We start from the raw sequence: 18,589 nt of genomic DNA on the forward strand, positions 1-18,589 counted from the left end.
CCAGCCCATCCTCCCCGGAGCACATCGGTCCCCATCCCCAAAGGCTCTCTAGCGGAGCTGGGTGCTGCTCCGCAGCATCCCCTTGGCAGGTTTTCCTCCAGCAAGTCAGCGAGAGCCGCCTCAGCTTTGCTTGTGTGTAACTTATTATTAAAGCTGAGCAAATAATTCAGGGCGAAAACTCCAGGAACGATGTTTCGCCTTTTCATTTTCTCCTCTCGAGCTGTCTGCAATTTCCCCGGTGCTTGCAGATGATTTAAAGACCTGTCTCCGGACGGGAGCGCCGTGCTGCGACGCTGCCTGTGAGTGGTTGATGGCCCAAATTTCACGTGGGCAGATGAGGACAAGCTGGACACGCAAGGATGGATGAGTCTTTCCTGGTACCCTAATTAGGCGAGCAGGATTTGCAAGTGGGCTTCTGGGTGTCTTTCTGCATCCGAGCCCTGCTTTATGTGAGCAGCGGTGCTCGAGCCCGTAACAAATCCTGCCTCGGAGTGTGGTGGGGCTGTAACCCGAAAAAATGCTAAAGCCAGAGGAAAACAAGGCGGTGAAATGCAAACACTGGGGCAGGTGCTGTGTGCTGGCCACCCTGAGCTATCGATTGCTGGTTTGTTAGTCAACGACTGCTTTGCGTTATGGCTGATCGATCTTCCAGCCGAAGCTCCCCACCCGGGCACAAGATTTCCAGGCAGCACCTTGCTCCCCGCAGGACACAGCGCCCTGCCCTGCCTCCTTGCCCCCCTCAGCACCACTAAGGGCAGGGGAAGGACGTGAGCAGGATGCAACCACGGTGCGGGCAGCTCTGAGCTCCCAGCGCCGCAGCCAGCCCAGGCGCTCGCTTCCTCGTTAGCGGAAAGGTTGGGGAGAAAGGAGCGGCTCTCTGCAAGCTCCCCATGGGGCTCACATGATGCAGGCTGGCAAGGGCAGCCCCTGCAGATGCTCAGGCAAGCACCAGCCAAAATAAAATAAAATAAAATAAAATAAGCGCAGAGAGCCTGGCTGCTGATGGCAGGTATGTTCTCCGGGCGCTTGGGGCCGGGGGCAGGATGCAGCCCCCGGAGAAGCCCTTAAAGCACACCATCCCCAGGCCCCTGCTGCCGTCTGGTTTGTGTGTTTTTGGGATGGAGCAGAAGGATCCCATGGACCTGCTGCTGAAAAGAGCCCCCAGAACAGCTCACGGGGGGGACGGAGAGGGGACGTTTCATGCCCCACAGCATCCAACAGGGGATGGGGACACTTTGGGGCCATTCCAGGTGGCTGAGCCTGGGGCTCCATTAGTCCCTGCTGGAAACTCCCCAAAGTCTCCGCTGAGCCGGACAGCTTTCTCCTCCCGTTGTGTAATTGCACTTTGTCAAGCGAACCCAGCCGACGGCGACGCATTTTCTCCAGCCTCGCTGCTATTCTGCCACGTTTGCCTTATTCTTTTGCCTCCACCCGGACAGTTGCCGAAGCACCCAGGAAGGGAAAGGAGAGGAAAACCCAGTTCTTGTCCCACCCGTAAAGCAAAACCCAGGATTAAAAATGGGGAAGAGAAGCACAGGCTGGTGTCAGGTGCCTCTCCCCAGCCCGTCCCCTCCCGGTTTGCCTGTGGGGGTTTGACAAAAGTGCTTTTCGGCTGACAAAATGATTACAGGGTGCCGAGACAGTAAGTTGCACATGGATTTCTTCCTGCATTTCAAGCAGGGCAAGGACACGGCTGCGAAAACAGCTGCACTTCTGGAGGGGTCGCAGTACCAGGGGAGAGAGGGGGTGGCAGAAGGGGGGATTTGGGGAGAGGAGGAAGGAGGGATGTTTTCTGCTTGGGAAAAGGCAAGGAGCAAGCAGGTGGCAGCGTGCACGAATGTGCAAAGGCAAAGACAAGTGGAGACGCATGTCCCTGTTGGAGCAGGGACATGTCTGGGGGGATGCTGGTGCTGCCGCCTGGACCAGCCCGAGGTGGGAAGGGGGCAAGCAGGAGCTGCTGCTCCCAACAGAGTCAGATCCATCATTCTTGCTGCAACGTGGGGCTTGGGCAGCAGCAGCACTAGGAGAGCTCCTGGCAGGAACAATGAGCAAATGGCCCGTAGCGGGGTGCCCGGCACGCACTTGGACTCCCCGTGCCTGCAAGCAGTGGGTGCTGGGCAGGGGGGAGGAGGAGAGGAGGATTTCAGATCCAAACTCAATCTGTTGGAGAACTTGGCCTGCTCCCCGTCAAGCTGAAAATAGCACATATGTAAGTACGTGCATGCAGTGCTGGCTGTGTCCTCGCCGAGCGCTTCCTTCCTGCTGTGCTCCGCTGCCGCGTCCTAGCCCCCGGCCCCGCTCACGGGCACGAGCTTTTGGCTCGAGGCAAAGAGCATCCTCGTTTCACCGGAGCACGAGGTGTTTCGGCAGCCCTGGTGAGGCACAGCCACGGGGCCCTGGGCACCCTTTGCAGTCCCATTGCTCTGGTGATGCTCAGCGTGCGCAGAGCTGCAGCTTGGTCCTTTCACCTTCAGCCGCTTTCTGCCTCCGGCAGGAGGTCTGCCCGGCGAGGTGTCCCGCGGCAGCAGCCTCACCACCATCATCTGGAGCAGGCGAGGATGAGCATGGCTCACGGCAGGAGATGTGTTTTATTAGAAACAAGCAGCTGGCTCCAGCCCCGCGCGGCCGCCGGGCCGGGCGCAGGATGCGGCCGTGCGGAGCTGTGCTGGAGCACGCACGAGTGCCAGGACAGCTGCCACGGCAGGCAGGGAACCTCTGCAAGCCCCCAGCACTGCTGGGATGTTGGTCACGGTGCAGAGCAGAGCTTGGGCAAAGCCTCTCCCTGCCCTGCTTTGAATCCCCCCCTAAGGAAATATCCAGGACAAGCAGCCCAGGATGGAGGAAATACAGAATTTCTATCAACAAGGCTTATGGGGTGATTCCTGGGGATCTAGTAAGTGTGAAAAAGCAAACAACATGGGGGGCTGGGGAGGGACATAAAGGCAACCCACACGGACACTGCATGTATGGCACAAGACAGCTTTCTATCAGTTTTATAAGCACGTAGGTCGGGCTCAGCGTGTCGGGGTACTTTACAGCCACTATATGGTCATCTCCTAACTAAACAGAGACAGAGCAGCCCCCAGCATTTCAGGCACGGCCCTATTGCCAAAGCAGCGCCCAGCGGGAGGGGAATGGCTGTGCAGAAATGCATTTATCCCCCCAAAATCTCCGCTCCGCTGGGCTGCTGCGTTACGGCGGTGTCTGATGCGCTGTGGCGCGGCAGAGCCTGGCTGGAACCTGCAGAGCCGGGTGCAGGGGATGGCACCGGCTGGGGCAGAAACCAAGCAGAGCTCTAAAACGCACTCACATCCACCAAAAACGCTCCTGAGCATCGCCCAAACCCCACTTCTTTCCGAAGGCCTCTGAGGACTGGCATTAGAGAGCGTGTGGTATCAGCTCTCCTGAAACAAAGCCATTGTGGTTGAGCCAGGATCCTTATTAATTCTTTCCTCTCTTTAATTTCCAATTTTTCTTGGTTCCCTTTGCAATTGCTCAGGCAGGCGTTGGGTGGGGGCCCCGTCACCGCCAGCCCGTGTCCCTGCGGCACAGTGCCCCGAGGCCACCCGCGGTGTCGCTCTGTGACACTGGGATGTGGCAGTGGCAGCCCCAAAATGACACCCTGGGGCTCAGGTGGCCAGGCAGCGCGGCCACCCCCCAGCTGGGACAGGACACAATTTGCTAAAAACATCCGTTTTTTTTCCCCAAACAGTGTCCTCAAGGACAGACCGCAGGGCTGGGACAGGACCCTTTGGGTGCCACAAAGCCCACCCCAGCCGTCACCTTGTCCCCCTCCGCCTGCAGCACCCGTCTCAGCTGACACATTTCACCCTCGACCTTTGGGTGCCCCATCTCCCCTCGCCCCCAGACCCCCAAAAATCACCAATTTCCCCGTTGCAGCCTGCACAAGGCACCCCTGCCATCCCCTCCAGCACCGGCCCAGCAGCGCCCATCGCCGCCGATGCCACCGACGTGTCCCCAAATCCCGGGGGGGGGGCCTCGCGGTGCCCACCCAGCAGCGGTTACATAAACCAGAGCCGGGGCTGTTTTCATTTGTGCTGCCTCCAGCGCCGCGCTCTTCAACTTTATTTGCATAACAAATAATTAATAATAATTAATGACTGGGAGAGCGGTGCGCCTTGCCAGATTGTGCTAATTAGCGAAGAGGCGCAATTGCAAGAGCGAAGGCAGGAGTCCCACGGCCCTGCCGGCGAGGAGGAGGAGGAGGGTGGTGGTGGGATGGTCAGCGATGCTCGCGGGGTTTTAGGGGGGGTTGTGAAGGGTGTCCACGCACGGGTGCCTCAACGTGGGTGCGTGGAGCACCCCCCCCTGCCCCGACACGTCCCCTCTCCTTCCCGCATGCATGCCGCCGCGCCGCGTCCAGCGCCTGGCTTTCTCCCGGCCCTTATTAGAGCCCGGGACAACACTGCCTGCTTGTCCGGTGGTGGCACCGCTCCATGCAATTAACGAGGAGAAAGACGACAGCTCGTTGCACAAAAGCCTTTGCTCCAGCCGCAGCGAGGGGGAGAAGGGGGCAGGGGGCACGGGGCTCGTGCCCCCCCATGCATGAGCCATCCAGAGGATGGGACCCTCTGGGGACAGGAGGTTTTGGGGAGCGATAGGTTTTTGGGGCTCGTGGATGACCCTCTGTGGGGCACCAGCGGTCCCTGGTTCCCCTTAATCCCCATCTGTGCCCCCGTGTCCCATGAAGGGGTTGTCACCTCTGAAGTCATTTCAGCTTCTTATGGGTCTGCGCCTCTGTATTTTGGGGTGTCGGTGACACGGTGGTGGCTCCCTGTGCTTTCTGTCCCCTGGGGTGGGGGTGCTGCCCTGCAAAGGGCACCCTGGGGAGGAAAATCTCTGGCAATTGGGGTGTGGAAAGGAAAGGAAAGGAAAGGAAAGGAAAGGAAAGGAAAGGAAAGGAAAGGAAAGGAAAGGAAAGGAAAGGAAAGGAAAGGAAAGGAAAGGAAAGGAAAGGAAAGAGGAAAGGAAAGGAGAAAAGGAAAGGAAAGGAAAGGAAAAGGAAAGGAAAAGGAAAGGAAAGGAAAGGAAAGGAAAGGAAAGGAAAGGAAAGGAAAGGAAAGGAAAGGAAAGGAAAGGAAAGGAAAGGAAAGGAATGGAAAGGAAAGGAAAGGAAAGGAAAAGGAAGGGAAGGGAAAGGAAAGGAAAGGAAAGGAAAGGAAAGGAAAGGAAGGAAAGGAAAGGAAAGGAAAGGAAAGGAGAATCAGTCTCTCACCTTTCAGGTGCCCAAGCACTAGCTGCTGACTCCTGTACCACACAGGAGCACCCGTGTGTGTGCACAGAGCAGCAGGGTGTCACGACAAGAAGCAGACAAAGCCCCCAGGCCCTTGCTGACCCTTGCCAGCCCGCGGGCAGCAGGGTCTTCTCCTCCTGGGGAGAAGAGGAGAAGAGGGGACTGAGCCCAGCCCAGCATGATCCCCTCCAGCCCCCTCCAGAGCCCGCTGGGGCCAGCCTGCCTCCCTTAACCCTTTAGCAGCAGCTGGGACAAGCCCTCGGTGCCAGCACTCGCTCAGCACCGCTCCACGGCAGCTCCACGCCAGCCCTGGCCGTACAGCACCACGAGAGCGGAGCTGCGCGCAACTCCGCTTCGGGGCCTCTCCTCGCTGAACTGTAATTCCTTCGCCTCGCTGAATTGCTTCCCCTTCAGCACCACACATAATCCATCGCGCTGTAATTATACGGGAATTTGATGCATTTATAAGATGCACTTAATTCATCAGCCCCTTTAAGCACGTTGTCATTACAGCCTGCAGCGCGGTGGGAAGGATGACTCGCTGTCAGATGGAGATTAGCTGGCCCCCGGGTGTGATGAGTTGGAGGGCGTTCTCAGCCCGGCACGCTGAGCACCAGGGGGGCCCTTTGGGGCCCCCCCCAGGATGAGAGACCTCCATTTGGGAAGGCCAAAACTGGCACGAAAAGAGTAGCTGCTACCAAAGGCTTATTTTTCCTGGCATTTCTTTCAGTGGCTCACTTCCAGACGTGTCCTAAAAGGGAACCAAAGGCCTTTGAGCCTTTTGCAGCGAGGACAAAGCCATGATTTTCCCGGCCCAGGCGGGAGGGATTCGATCACAGAAGCCCTTGTTCCCCCTGCTTCGGGGCGCGGGGTCCCTGTGCCATGCGGCCGGGAGGGGACAGCGGGGTGGGTGGGTGGCTCCGGAGGGTGCCTGGGCACCTCCCGCCCAAAAAATGCTGGCACGGGCTGAGCCTCAGCATGGGAAGGGGGCAGGGGACGGTCACCACGCAGGCTCGGTCACCAAGGGGCATCCCCAGTGGCCTCAGGGGCCACCGGGGTGCTTGGGGCACACTGCTGGGTGACACCACATTTTTTGCATTGGTGCCACATTCGGGTTTTCCAGCCCAGAGGGACGCCCTGCGCTGCCCTGCCGGGTGTCCCCAAGGGTGTCAGCCATGGGAGGTGGCATCCTGCCCAACCATGGGGGTGGGACAGGGACCCCGCAGCGCTGGGTGACCCCGCACCATCAGGACAGAGCTGGGGAGGCCCTGCACGCCTCCTGCGTGCCCAAATCCTGCTCCTGCCTCCCACAGGTTGTGCTGGAACAGAGCTGGAGGGGGACACTGGGTGAGTGCCACCACGAGCACCGGGGCCACCTGCGGCTCCTGTCCCCAGGGCAGCTCCCAGGTGTGCATTTCTCTGCCATCAGTCCCAATGATGCGCTGGCCCCCGGCCAGACCACGGCTCAGCCCGACCTGGCACCGAGGCCTTTCCTCCGGGTGCCCTGAGCCCCGTGTGGCCCCGGGGACGCCAGCTGGGGGCAGGAAGGGTGCCGTGGCCAGCGTGTGATCCCTGCCCAGCCTCCTGTCCCCACGCCACTGGGTCACAGCACGTGTGGCAAGCTCCAGAGCTGCACCTCGCTGCACAGATGCTGCCCAGCACGGTGCCAGCACAAGGGGCTGGCGATGTCCCGTGTCCCCACCCGGAGGAGGACCCCGCTTCCTGCTCCTCCTTGCCATGGGAGTCCCATCGCTCTGCCCGGCTGTGCTCGCACCCTGCCTCAGTTTCCCCGTTTGCACAGCGGGGGATTTCTCTCTGAGAAGGGCAGAGAAGTGAGCGCAGATGTCGGTGGGGTCCCTGTGCACCCTCCCCACCCGGACACCCTGCACCTAAGACCGGGGCAGGACCCTCTCCTCTGCCCCCCTCCCCATCCCCTCCATCCCCAGGGTGCTGCCACCCCAGAGGGATTTCGGTTCCCAGGGTGGCGGAAGGAAACTACCCAAAGCAGCCCTGCCAACCACCCCCCCGCCAGCTGCCGCCCACCCTCCAGGGCTCATCTGCCCCCGGAGCATCCCCTCCTTGTCCCCAAAATGCAAACCCCCGGGGACACGGGGACACGGGGACATGGGGACATGGGCTCGGCGCCGCAGCTCTGCCGGTGGCAGTGGCGGCTGAGCAGAGCAGACTGCAGCACGGCCGTTATGTAAGCCCGAGCTGGCTCTGGGGATATAGGACACCGGGGCTGTCCCCCGGCCCACCTGGGGGTGTCCCCCCCCACCCCACCTCGGTCCCCGAGGCTCGCGGAGCACCGTGGGGATCCCCAGCCCCTCAGCCTGTGCTGCGAGGGGTGCGGGGGGCTCGGGGTGGCCCTGGGGTCGCCGTGGCCCTGTGGAAGGTGGTGGCAGGGGGCAGCAGTAGGGGGATGTGTGGGGGGCACAAGGGTGGTGGTGCTGTGGGGTGGGAGGTGGTGGGCGCTGCGCCCACACCCCACTGAGCCCCCCCCCGTGTTCCTTGGCCATGACCTCGCAGCTGAAAGCATGGGAACAGAGCCCGGTGGCCAGGCTGGGGCTCCTGGGTGCTGTCACCCTCCAGGTGACTCAGGGAGCAGGATGAACACCAGCTGGGGGGGCACAGGATCCCGGCCTCACTCCCAGCCTGCTTCCACCCGCTATGGGTACGTCCCCGTCCCTGAAACTGCAGAGGGTCAGCCTCCCGGGGTCAGCCTCCTCGGCATTAACATCCCTGGGTCAGCATCCATAGGGACAGAATACCTGGAGTCTGCGCCCCTGGGGACAGCACCCCTGGGGACAGCACCCCCCAGATAGCCTCCCTGGGGACAGCATCCCTGGGGACAGGACCCTTGGCATTAGCATCCCAGGGAGCAGCATCCCTGGTGCCCCCAGCACAAGCTAGGGAGGCAGGATCAGGCCTTTCCAGAGCTAACGAGGAAATCCTTCCCCTGCCCCAAAGCCACCTGCCCTGAAGGAAGGGGACAGGGACAAGGGACCCCATGGTCCCCCAGCCGCGTGTCTTCCCCCAGCTTTCCACCAGGCATAGCCTGGACCTGGCCGTTTCCATTTGGGGGGAGGGAAAAAAAATAATCCCAGGCTAAGGCTCCTGGCAATAGGAGATACCAGAACAGGGAATTAATGTTAATTAATTCATAATGACGCCGAGATAGTGATACCAGATGCTTCAAAAGTCCAACGGGGGAATCTGAAAGAGCTCTGCAAAAAAAACCGTCGCCCACCGGCAGCCCTGCCTCGCTGCAAGCTGGGAGCGAGGGAGGGAGCTGGGAACCGGGGATGGGGCCGGGAGCACGAGAGGAACGGTGACAGAGGGTCACGTCCCCACGAGGTGACAGGCACACGGCCAGCCAGAGCTGTGGGGGCAGCACCAGGACCCCCGAGCGCCCTACAGCCCCCAAATCCCACCCTTCTCCCTCCCACCCCAGCTGAGATGCTGCAGCGGGGCCGAGGCCAGCTCCCCGTGCTCTCAGCAGGCAGCAGGACGCGTTTGCATGCTGCGTGCCCGCGGGGCGGATGGATGGACGGGCTCGTGATCCAGGACAGGGACACAGGTCCTTTGCCAGCTGGTGTCCCCACGCTCGGGGGACAAACCCCAGCTCCCGCAGCGGGTCGGCAGCACAGGGAATAGGCACAAACCGGGCCGTTTTCTCCCTTCCCCATCAGTGCCAGCCCTCGCCCTGGCCATGGCCATTGGGTGTTGAACCCAAAATGGGCTGGGCGCAAGCCGAGAGGCGCAGAAGAGACTAGAAATGGGCTGCAGCCCCTGTGCCCCTGCCAGGCAAAGCTGCACACACCAACCCTGCAGAAATCACAGCAGAGCCCCATGCCCATTGCTGCTGGTGCCCTTGCTCCCACCCCACCCCCGACCAATTCTGGGGACTTTTTGCTACCCTCACGGTGACGCAGCAGCACCCACACCCAACGGGACCCCCCCCCCACCAAAAAAGGAGGCTTGGCAGCACCAGCAGCGGGGCTACGGGAGGTGCCCGAGGCCGCACAGCACCGGCGGTGCTGGAGCAGGATGGTGCTTACATAAGGTGTCTGCGTGCCATGCACCCCAGCACAGCGGGGAGGGGGCCAGACCCGTCTCCCCCCTCGGTGACAGCCCTCCTGGCCCTTCTAGAGGCAGCATCCTCACGGAGCACCTTCCCCATCCTATTTCCTACCCGGCAGAGCTTGGCTGAGGCTCCCCCGCTGCTCAAGCACGTTTAGACCCCAAATCCCGACTCCCACCGGGAAGAAAACGCCGGTTTTAAGCTCACGGTGCCATTGCCTGGAGAGCTCCTGAGAAGTTTCTCTGCAGAGGGGCCGGGTCCCCCCCCCCGCTGCCCCCCAGGAGGGAGCTCACGTCGAGCTGCGGCCGTGCCCCGAGCATCGCCGAGCGCGCCCGCGCCGTGCCACCGCCTGGGGACCGCCGCCATCCCGCTGGGGTCACCTCAGGGCTCTGAAAAAATCCACCTTAAATTCATAGGTGAAGCAGCTCTTTCAGGTAAAGACCCAGCAGAGACAACGAGGGATTTTAAAGCGTGTCGTAAATCAGAGGCAAGAGGTAAAGCGGCCTTTAAGGTGCCCGCCCGAGCACAGCCGGTGTTTTACAGAGCTCCTTCGGCGCGTATGGGAATGCTCAGTGTTATTCCAGGCCTGGAAGGAGCCGACAGGGATTTTTATTTTTATTTTTTTAACCTTGTTTTCATTGTTTTCTGGCTTCGTGGCTTTGTGCTCACACAAAGGGAATTTCACCTGCTGTTCAGAACAAAAGGACACGGAAAGTTTTCCAAGCACAGAGAGAGGGATGAGGGGAAGGAGCTCTACAGGAGCAAAATGAGTTGTTGCTGTTTTTTTTTGCAGCAAGCTGTAAAACATCCCCGTCCTTCGGTGCCTGCCAGAGGCACACAAGTTCCCTGTCCCCATTGGGCCACCCCAGCAAGATCCCCCAGATGCTGCCGATTGGGGCTGCTCCGATTTGGGGTGCAGGGGGGCCATGGGACAGCGACACGGTCACTTTCTGAGAGCAAAATGCTGCTAAGTGCTTGCCACAGGCCCTATGCCCATGGACAGCTCAACCCCCTGGGAAAAAGCCATCCCCAAAATTCCTGGCCCGGGCCATTTCTGCCAGAGCTTTCCCGACACCAGAGGTGAACAGCGCTAGCAAACGAAGTCATCGGCACGCTTTCTAAGAACAGGAATACAAAAATCCAGACCTCGTCCGCCGACACCGCCGCAAAACAGGTGGCTCAGAACCACAAGGGTACGGGGGAGAACCACCCCGATTTGGTGATGTTGTGCTCACATTCACCGCAAAACCGTCCGGGGATGAATCCTGCTAAGCACACACCATTTTCTCTCTAACACGCTTTGCTCTATAATTAAGAGAGCCTGCTAAAAATACAAACAGCCTCATGCACCCAGAGAAGGCGTGCAGGTGCTGCTAACTGGAGGCACTTTAGCACAGCTCATTTTCTGGACGATTTTACTCGCCTGGCTCGCGCTCAGCGCCGATACTATTACAGTGATGCAATTATGCTGCTGCTGCTGCTGCTGCTGCTGTCGGCGGCGGCTCGCTTCGCTTTTTCCCTGCGCTTTGCAGTTTGCTTTTAAGCACCCCCAGCTCCTGGCTCGCCCCTCTCCAGGCTCACGGGAGCGGGCATCGCGCATGGGCATGTGCGTGCTCGGGGGCACAACCCCGCACGGGCATCTCCGAAAAAAAACGTCGTGCAAAAGTTTTGGCTGACAAGGCGAGCACGGCACCAGCGCTCCCCGAAAGGCAGCAGGAATCCTCGCCCGCCGGGCAGGGAGGGGGCCCGAGGCATTGGTTTGGTCGTGTTTTTTTTTTTTTTGGCAAAGTCGAACCCACCCTGGCATTTAGGGCACGGCCACACACGGGGAGGGGGGCGAGGGTAGGAACTTCACCAGCGAAGCTGCTGCCGTGAAACTTCCCCGTATTATTCCTACGTTAGGGCTGCAATAGGTGGAAGTGATTGACTCACTATGAGACTGCTGTTTTTGCCTCCGACTTGGGATCAGGCAGAGCTACAGGAGCGGGGGAGCCGTGGCGCTGCCGCCCTGGGAGCAGGCACTTACCTCTCACTGCATCGAGCCCCCCGGCCCCGGGTCCTGCGGAGTTAGCTGGCGAGGGACCCCGCATCCGCTCCGGTTTCTCCTAGGACCAGCATTCGGCTGCTGCTTCGTAGGCACAGACCCAACCCTTCCATTGCAACCACACGAAAAAAAAAAAAAATTAAGATCTTCTTCCAAAAGAAAAAAAAAAAAAAGAGGGAGCTTAAAAAAACAAAACCAAAAAAAAAAAAAAACAACAAAACACGTTTTTTTTGTTTGGTTTCCCTGGAGAAAAAAAAAAAAATAGATAAATCCCAGCGGCCAAGAGATCCAGACTCAGGTGAATTTAGCTTCAAACTCCCTCTGCGCTTTCAGAGGCTTCACCCTCAAATGGGCTCTGGAAGATGCTGGGGGCCCCATCGCTGCAAAAGTGTCATCAAATATCCTTCGGGCTCAACTCCGCTCCTGCCCGGGGAGGGAAGACTTCTTCGCTGCTGGATGCGTGCTGTGTAGTTGGCAGGGACCTGCCTGCTTCAGTCTCAGCGTGGAGGGTGGGTTGCTTGCTTGCTCGGTGGTTTGTTGTTTCTTTTTTCTTTTTTTTTTTTTTTTTTTTCCCTCTGCTATTGGTTTCCTTGCTATCTGATCCTGAGCGAGCGCTGCAGCTCGGCGCTTCCCTGCTTTTCCCCAGCCGTTTGACAGGGAATGAAACGCAGACACCCAGCGAGACAGGCTCCAGCTTCTACAAAGCTCCACTCCCTCCTACCGCCTTTGTCCGTGAACAGCAACTCCTCCAACTCTGCCCGTAGACACAAGTGAACCTCTGCATCAGCACTTTCCTAATGGCTGCTTCGCCCGAGCCCTTCGGCCCTTCTTCTTCCTCGCTTCCTCTCCTCCACCTCGATTTTCCTCCTCCCTTTGATTTTCCTGGCTGAGCAGAGCCCCGGCCGGCGGCGATGCTCCCCCCAGCTCCAGCTCAGCTCCCCGGTGCCGGCTGCTGCGGCCGGGGGCTCGCGGCCCCGTGCTCCATCACCGCCCTTTCTGGGCTCCTTCCACGAAAAATCGATGCTGGGCACGGCCACCCCGCAGGCTTCGCTCCCGTTTCGGCTCTTTTAGGGGCAGGGTCTGCGGGAAGAGAAGCAGGGGGCAGGGGGAGGGCGGGGAAGCAAAGCCACTTCTTTTTATTGCGGGCAGGGATTTTTATTTTTTTTTCTAAGGTTGGTTGGAGTCCAAGTTTATTTCTTGGTGGTGAGCATTATTTTAAGCTCTTTGGGAGGCTTTGGGTGTCTCCAGGTCACCCTGTCCTTATAAAAGCGAGGCCTTTTTGGAGAGGGTCGAAGCAAAGTCCTGCTCCGGCAGCCTCTTCCCCCACGGTGGGCTCCCAACCCAGGCTGGCTCCCAGCCAGCAGGAGACACAAACCAGCCCCCGGCTGTAATATTTGCTGTGTTTGCCTCTGCTCTCCGGCACCCACGAGATCCCAGGGCTGCCTCCTGCTCCTGGGGGGAGCTTTGCAGGCTTCATTAAAAACGACAGCCGGCAGATCTCCAGCCTCAGCAGCGATGCTCAGCACCACTCAGCTGAGCCATCCCACAGCCTAAAAACTGGTGGCACACCCGCAGGTCACGTAACACCCACACAGCCCCCCAGCACGTTAAGAGGCTGCCTCCCCACCTCCCTTCCTCACATCCTCCCGTGCATTCCTCACCCTCTTCTTCATCTCCCCCCCGTGGTTTGGGATCGCTGCTCCCTTCCTCCCTTGGGCAGTGACTCTCCTCGCCCCCGCTGCCCATCTCCCATCTCTCCCCAGACGTGTCCGATGGAGCACCGTGCTTCCCAGCACCATTTTTGCCTCTCTCCAACACCCCCAAGCTCCAGAACGTCTCCGAGGCAAGGTCAGACCTTGCCATGCTGCCTCCTTCCCCTTCTCCGCGCCGTCTTGCCCCAGCCTCACCCTATTGCTTGCACCAGCCCCACAACACTGACTTTTTACCAACGTTTTGAAATCCCTGGCTGGAAAACCCAAACCCCAGGGCATGCTCAGGGGGGTCTGCAGCCCTCAGGGCCAGCTCGGAGGACGACAAGCACCCAGCACCACGAGAGGTGCCAGAGATGAGGCCAGGGGTCAGGATCTGGCCTGATCCCACAGCCAGCCCAGCTTTGGCCACGTGCTTTGGAGCTATTAAAGCGAGGGGTAGAGAGGGGAGGGATGCAGCGTGCTCTGGGGGGGGTCCCTGCAGCCCCCTCTCCCCCGGGAGCCCCATCCCACCGCCCGGGAGCGCCAGCACCACGGCTGCGCGGGGAGGCGAGCGAGTCAGCACAGAGCCATTAGGGCTAATTTAATCAAGACGGATGGGCGGGTTGGAGGGCTGCCGCCCATAAATCCCGCGCTTGCACTGCATTAGTGTCAGGGCTCCTGGAGGAAGAGGCTTGGGGGGGGGGGGGCAGCAGGGCTCGAGAAACATGCTAAGTCACCCGTCCTACCCATGGCACTGGGTCACAGGGCAGCAGCCGGGAGGCTCCCAAACACAAGCTGAAGGGGACCCAAGGCCCCTGGATGCCGGATCCATCCCAGAGCCAGGCTGAGACTCCTCCAACTCACCCCGTGCCAGCGCACCGTGGGGCTGTGGGATGTCCCCAAAGTGAGGTGCTGCTCCTAGGAAGGCCATTTTGGGGCTCTGGCTGGCAGTCTGATGGCCCAAAGCAGCCTTCCAACACCGTCCTCATCCGTACGGGTGCTGGCTCTGCTCAGGCAGCCTGGGTGCACGAGAGGAGTCACCTACCCGAATTAAACACAGCCGTTACCACGCTATTAACATGCCCTGATCCTCCATAGGCAGCCCTGCGGCGCTCGGAGCTGCTCCCAGTGCAGGATGTGGCCCTGAACAGGGCCATGGAGCTGGGCCTTCTGCTCTGGGTTGGCACGGCAGAGCCAAGGGCCACATCCTGCCCAAGGAACAGTCCACCAGGGGCTGTCATTAGTGCGCTGCCCCATGAGGAGCCACAGGGCAGACGAGCCATTCCTCCCTGAAAACGCCCAGCGCAGGGAACAAGACGTTGGCCTTCCTGCCAGCCAACAAACGGGGTTGCTTGCAGCCAGTGAAACTCTGCAGATTTTGCTAATAAAGGATTGCTCCGTCCAGCTGGATTTGTCCCCAGCTGCAACGCCGACGTTAGCAGCATCGTCACCGCATGCAAGCGCTGGCGTCCCCCCCGGGGGCTGGCCCCGTGCCACGGGCTCAGGCTCCCTGCAGACCCAGGCACCAGGGTCCCCCCCTCTACATCCCCACGGCTGCCATGGGGAGAGTGCAGCTGGGATCGCACTGCTGCCCTCGGGATGCTCCAACACGTCTCAGCACCAGGAAATTTTCCCTTGTACTCAGCCTCATCTCACCCACCAGAGCTCATTCCAGCAGGGTCCCTGCGAAAAGGCCAAGGCCACGTTGGTGGGACAAACGATCAAGGAGACCCTGCCCGCAGCTGGGGAGCAGCAAAAGAGCCAGTTTGGGAAAACCATCCACCCTCAGCACGCCACCACCCCGAGATCTGCCCTGGGACTGTGTCCCGCTGGGATCCTGCCCAGCAAATATAGGACGAAGCAGGAGGCAAGAAGCTCATCTGCTGCTATCGTGACCTGCCGTGTTTGGGGGGGGAGGATTTGGGGCAGCAGCTGTGATTTCCCAGACCTCGTGCATAAGCCCGGTGCTGGCTCATGCCCTGGACAAGCAGGGGTAAGCACGGCTTTGCCTCTGTGCCACGGGATGCTCCCAAAGGAGCTGCTCGGAGCAGCGGGATGAAGCTACCCATCCCCTTGCTGCTCTCCATGCTCCACCACCAGTGCTCAGCTTCCTTTCACTTGCCCATGGGGCAGATTATTTTAACAGAGGGAGAAAGAGCGAGCTTTGGTGACCTATGGATGCTCATCACAAGGAGATGGGCACCCCAGGGGCGAGGCAGCCAAAAAACAACCCCCCCCCAAAAATAACCCCCAAACGCTCTCTGCAGCCGGTTCCTTATGTAAACAGCCTCCGGGCAGCAGCTCGGGGACCACCAGCTGCTGCGAGGACAAAATCCGCCCCGTCCCAAGCAGACGTCACCTAATCAGTACGTTGGCTTCCGCCCAACGCGGTCTTGGGGCACACAGTAAGTATTTTATATAACCATCTCTGACCCGGGGTCAGAGCCAGCTCAGCCACAGCGATGTCCTCCTGCATGGAGGCACAAGGAGCCAGGCAGCAACACCCTGTCCCCAGCAGGGACCTGCTACGTGGCCGTAGGACCTCTTGGGGACCCATCTCCTCTGCTTTGCTGGAGGAGGCTGCAGGAGAAACCCCAGTGTATGGAGAAATGCCATCCATCCCAAGCGGCTAGAGAGGACAGGAGAGGGGGGTCACAATGACAAGTCACTTCCACCTCCTGGTTATTTGCCCTCCAGGATTTGATAGCTGGGTGAGCAGCTGGAGATAGAGCCTGCAGAGCCCAGCACCTCTCCGGAGCAAGCCCAAGCACAGCTTTCTGGCAGGACCTTAGGCACTGGCTGTGATGGAGACATCACACAGGGTCGTGAGACCTCTGCCAGCACTCAGCTCTCCCCACCTGAGAAGTTTTGGATCCCACTCTGCGCTGCAGGTTAGCTCCCAGTTTTATTAAAAAATAAAAACTCTCCACAGGGGGCATTCTGGCTGTTCTCGAAACAAAATACTTTATTTCCAAAGCCAAAGTGAAACATCATGATCTCCTCATTTGATTCACTCCCCCATTTTGCACAATCACACACATTTTCCCAACACCACATGAGTTTGGGAACAGCACCAGACCCACAGCACCGGTGCTGAGTGCCTGCAGCTGCCAGCAAACACCAACTCCAAGCTGCAGTCATGGTCGTAGGGGCAGAGCAGCCCCACAAACAAAGGACAGGACGTTCATAAAGGGATGGAGGAAGGTTATTGCCCTTTTCCCAGGGCATCCATCCCTCCTGGAAGGATCAGGCCATACCCTCCTGCACTGCATGGGTGGCACATTCACGGGGACAGCAAGGGTGAAAAGCAAGGCGCTCAAAGAGGAGGTGCAGTGCTTGGAGAAGTACAATCAAGCTCCCTAGGAGAAGAGAAAAGCTGTGCCTCTGCTACAGCAGCCTGTGCCTTAAATGCAGCCCTGCTGGGCTGGTAATTTGGCTGCCAGCAGGTATATTGATGCACACACAAGAGGAGCAAAGTATGCATGTTCCTCTCCAAGGACTGCAGCCAGCACTCCACACTTCTCAGCAGAGGTGCTTCACCAAAACTGGACTTTTTCCCTCTCTTTTCCTCCATTCTGGATGTTGGATAATGAAAGAGAAAGCAGCAAAGGGTCTCCTAGAGCCTGACCCCCAGGGACCCAGGTGTCCCAAGCATCCTTGCCAAGAAGTGGCAGTTTCCTACAGTGCACCCCTCTCTCCGCCACGGTAAGGGAGCTGCCAGTGCAAAATCATGGGTTTGTTTGTCAGGGAGCAAACTGTGCCTCTCCCTGGGGATCTTCCACCTCTGCTCCATTAAAGAAAAGAGGAAAAAAAAACATTTTAAAAACCCAACACTTAACAAGACAGCTGCAGGGAGGCTACTTGACTGATTGAGTTTTTACCTGGCCCTTACAGGCAAGCTAAGGTACTTAACATAGAAATGAGGTTTAGTCACAGCAAGGCATTTGGGATTAGAGCTGGCTGGAGAAACTCTGATGGAACTACGTTCCTCCAAAATATGCACTCCTGTCAAAACTGAAATGCTTTGTGAGATTGAATAGGTTTAACCAGAAGTTCATTTTCTAAAGAAAATCAGGGAGTGGGTGCAGGAAAATGCTGAATGGGAAATTGTGCTTTTTCTTTTGAGCCAGGCTGTTGTGTCTGCTGGGTTTTTCGAAGTAGTGCATTACCCTGGGAAGAACCTGTAGAATTTGTTTTCTCTGTAATGCAAAATTTACCCAAACTCAGTAATTCCCCGCTCCCTGCTGGCTGGCAAGCTGGTAGCCCTGAAGACATTTCTGTCTCCGCAAGAGATGCTTGCTGTTGGACTCCAAGGCCAATGAAACTCGACAAAAGTGAGCTATCAAAACCCACCTGGAGCAAGCCTGGGGAGGCAACGGCAGCCCAGCAGGACCCAAGCAGACAGCAAAAATGCAGAGCGATGATGAACTTCATGAAGGTGAGTCTGCAGCAGTGACCTGTGATTCCTCACAGCGGCCTTTTGGGAAGCATTGTCCCACTGGAAAGCAGCAGAAGTGGTGGGGGTGAGGAGGTGGGCAGGTGACTTTCCATCCATTCCGGATGACAGAGCCTGGGGTTTTGGGGAGCCTGCTGGCTTCCCTTTCCAAACAACTCCTCTGCCAAAGTACAGCTTCATTCCCTTTGGGTAAACCTGCTACTCGAGTCCTGGCAAACACTCGTGCTCCTGGATCTGACGGGTGAAACTTTAGGGTCAGGTCTTTGTCAGGAGCTGTGATCTCCGCTCAGGAGAGACTCGCACCAGGCTCTTGGGCTCCAGTTTGAGCACTGGGAAGAATGAGGAAGGCCTGGGCTTCAGCTCCCTGAGACAGGGAGCCTGGAGCCTGGTGGCAGGGAAAGGGCCTTTGGGGTGCTGGAGCTGCCAGCAGCCCCCTGCCTGCCCAGCTGGGTGGATTTTACACAATTATAAAATCATTTAGGGTGGAAAAGGCCTTCAAGATCATCAAAATCATGGATGCAGGGCACATGGATGCCTGAGAACAGGGGCTGCAGCTGCCTCTGCACTTACCTAGAGGATGCCAACAGCCTCCCTCACTCTGCCTCAGGAGGCAGCAGCTCCAAATGCCCCCAAAATCAGGTTTCCCTTCAGACTGATATTTTGGCAGCCCTGCCCAAGAGAGACACTTGTCCGAGAGCAGGAACCACAGCCAGAGCTCCAAGACCCAGCCACAGCACAAACTAAAGCCCAGTTTGCTACAAATGTCCTTTTAGGCCATGGGGGGCTACGAACTACAGGAGCAGATTTTGGGGGAAACCACCAGCACCTTGTGGCCCAGGGGAGCGAATATGAAATTATTCTCCAGCACCAAAAGGCACTCGCTGCTGCTGCTGGAAACCAAGGAGGCTTTGTGCGAGCAGATCTGGGGCTGGGGTGTCCATGAGCTCTTGGACTGCTGTCCCTGTAACCCCAGCTGCATGCCTGGCCATCCAAACCAAACAGTGCTCTGGGTTGTGGGTGGGTTTTTTTTTTTCGGTTTTGTTCTACCACCCCCCCCGCT

General features: G+C 58.7%; 1 protein-coding gene and 1 long non-coding RNA gene across 4 annotated transcripts in view; one reads left to right on the plus strand and one right to left on the minus strand.

The window, feature by feature from the left end:
- The window catches only part of LOC121078555 (ATP-sensitive inward rectifier potassium channel 12), a 35,517-nt gene extending 23,102 nt beyond the window's left edge, over positions 1–12,415 (minus strand). For both annotated transcript variants that reach the window (XM_040574856.1, XM_040574855.1), the window contains exon 1: positions 11,365–12,415. The gene's annotated coding sequence lies outside the window, so the exon portion shown is untranslated. The remainder of the gene's footprint in view (positions 1–11,364) is intronic.
- On the plus strand, positions 7,793–11,370 carry LOC121078556. Of its 2 annotated transcripts, none has more exons than XR_005824635.1 (3): positions 7,793–7,928; positions 9,755–9,832; positions 11,241–11,370. It is a non-coding gene; the product is annotated as an uncharacterized LOC121078556 (long non-coding RNA). The 2 variants fall into 2 exon arrangements; XR_005824634.1 differs by lacking the exon at positions 9,755–9,832 and adding an exon at positions 10,132–10,418.
- Positions 12,416–18,589: the final 6,174 nt, after the last annotated feature.

Source organism: Cygnus olor, chromosome 15 (genome assembly GCF_009769625.2).
Source record: "Cygnus olor isolate bCygOlo1 chromosome 15, bCygOlo1.pri.v2, whole genome shotgun sequence".
NCBI classification, from domain to species: Eukaryota; Metazoa; Chordata; class Aves; order Anseriformes; family Anatidae; genus Cygnus; species Cygnus olor.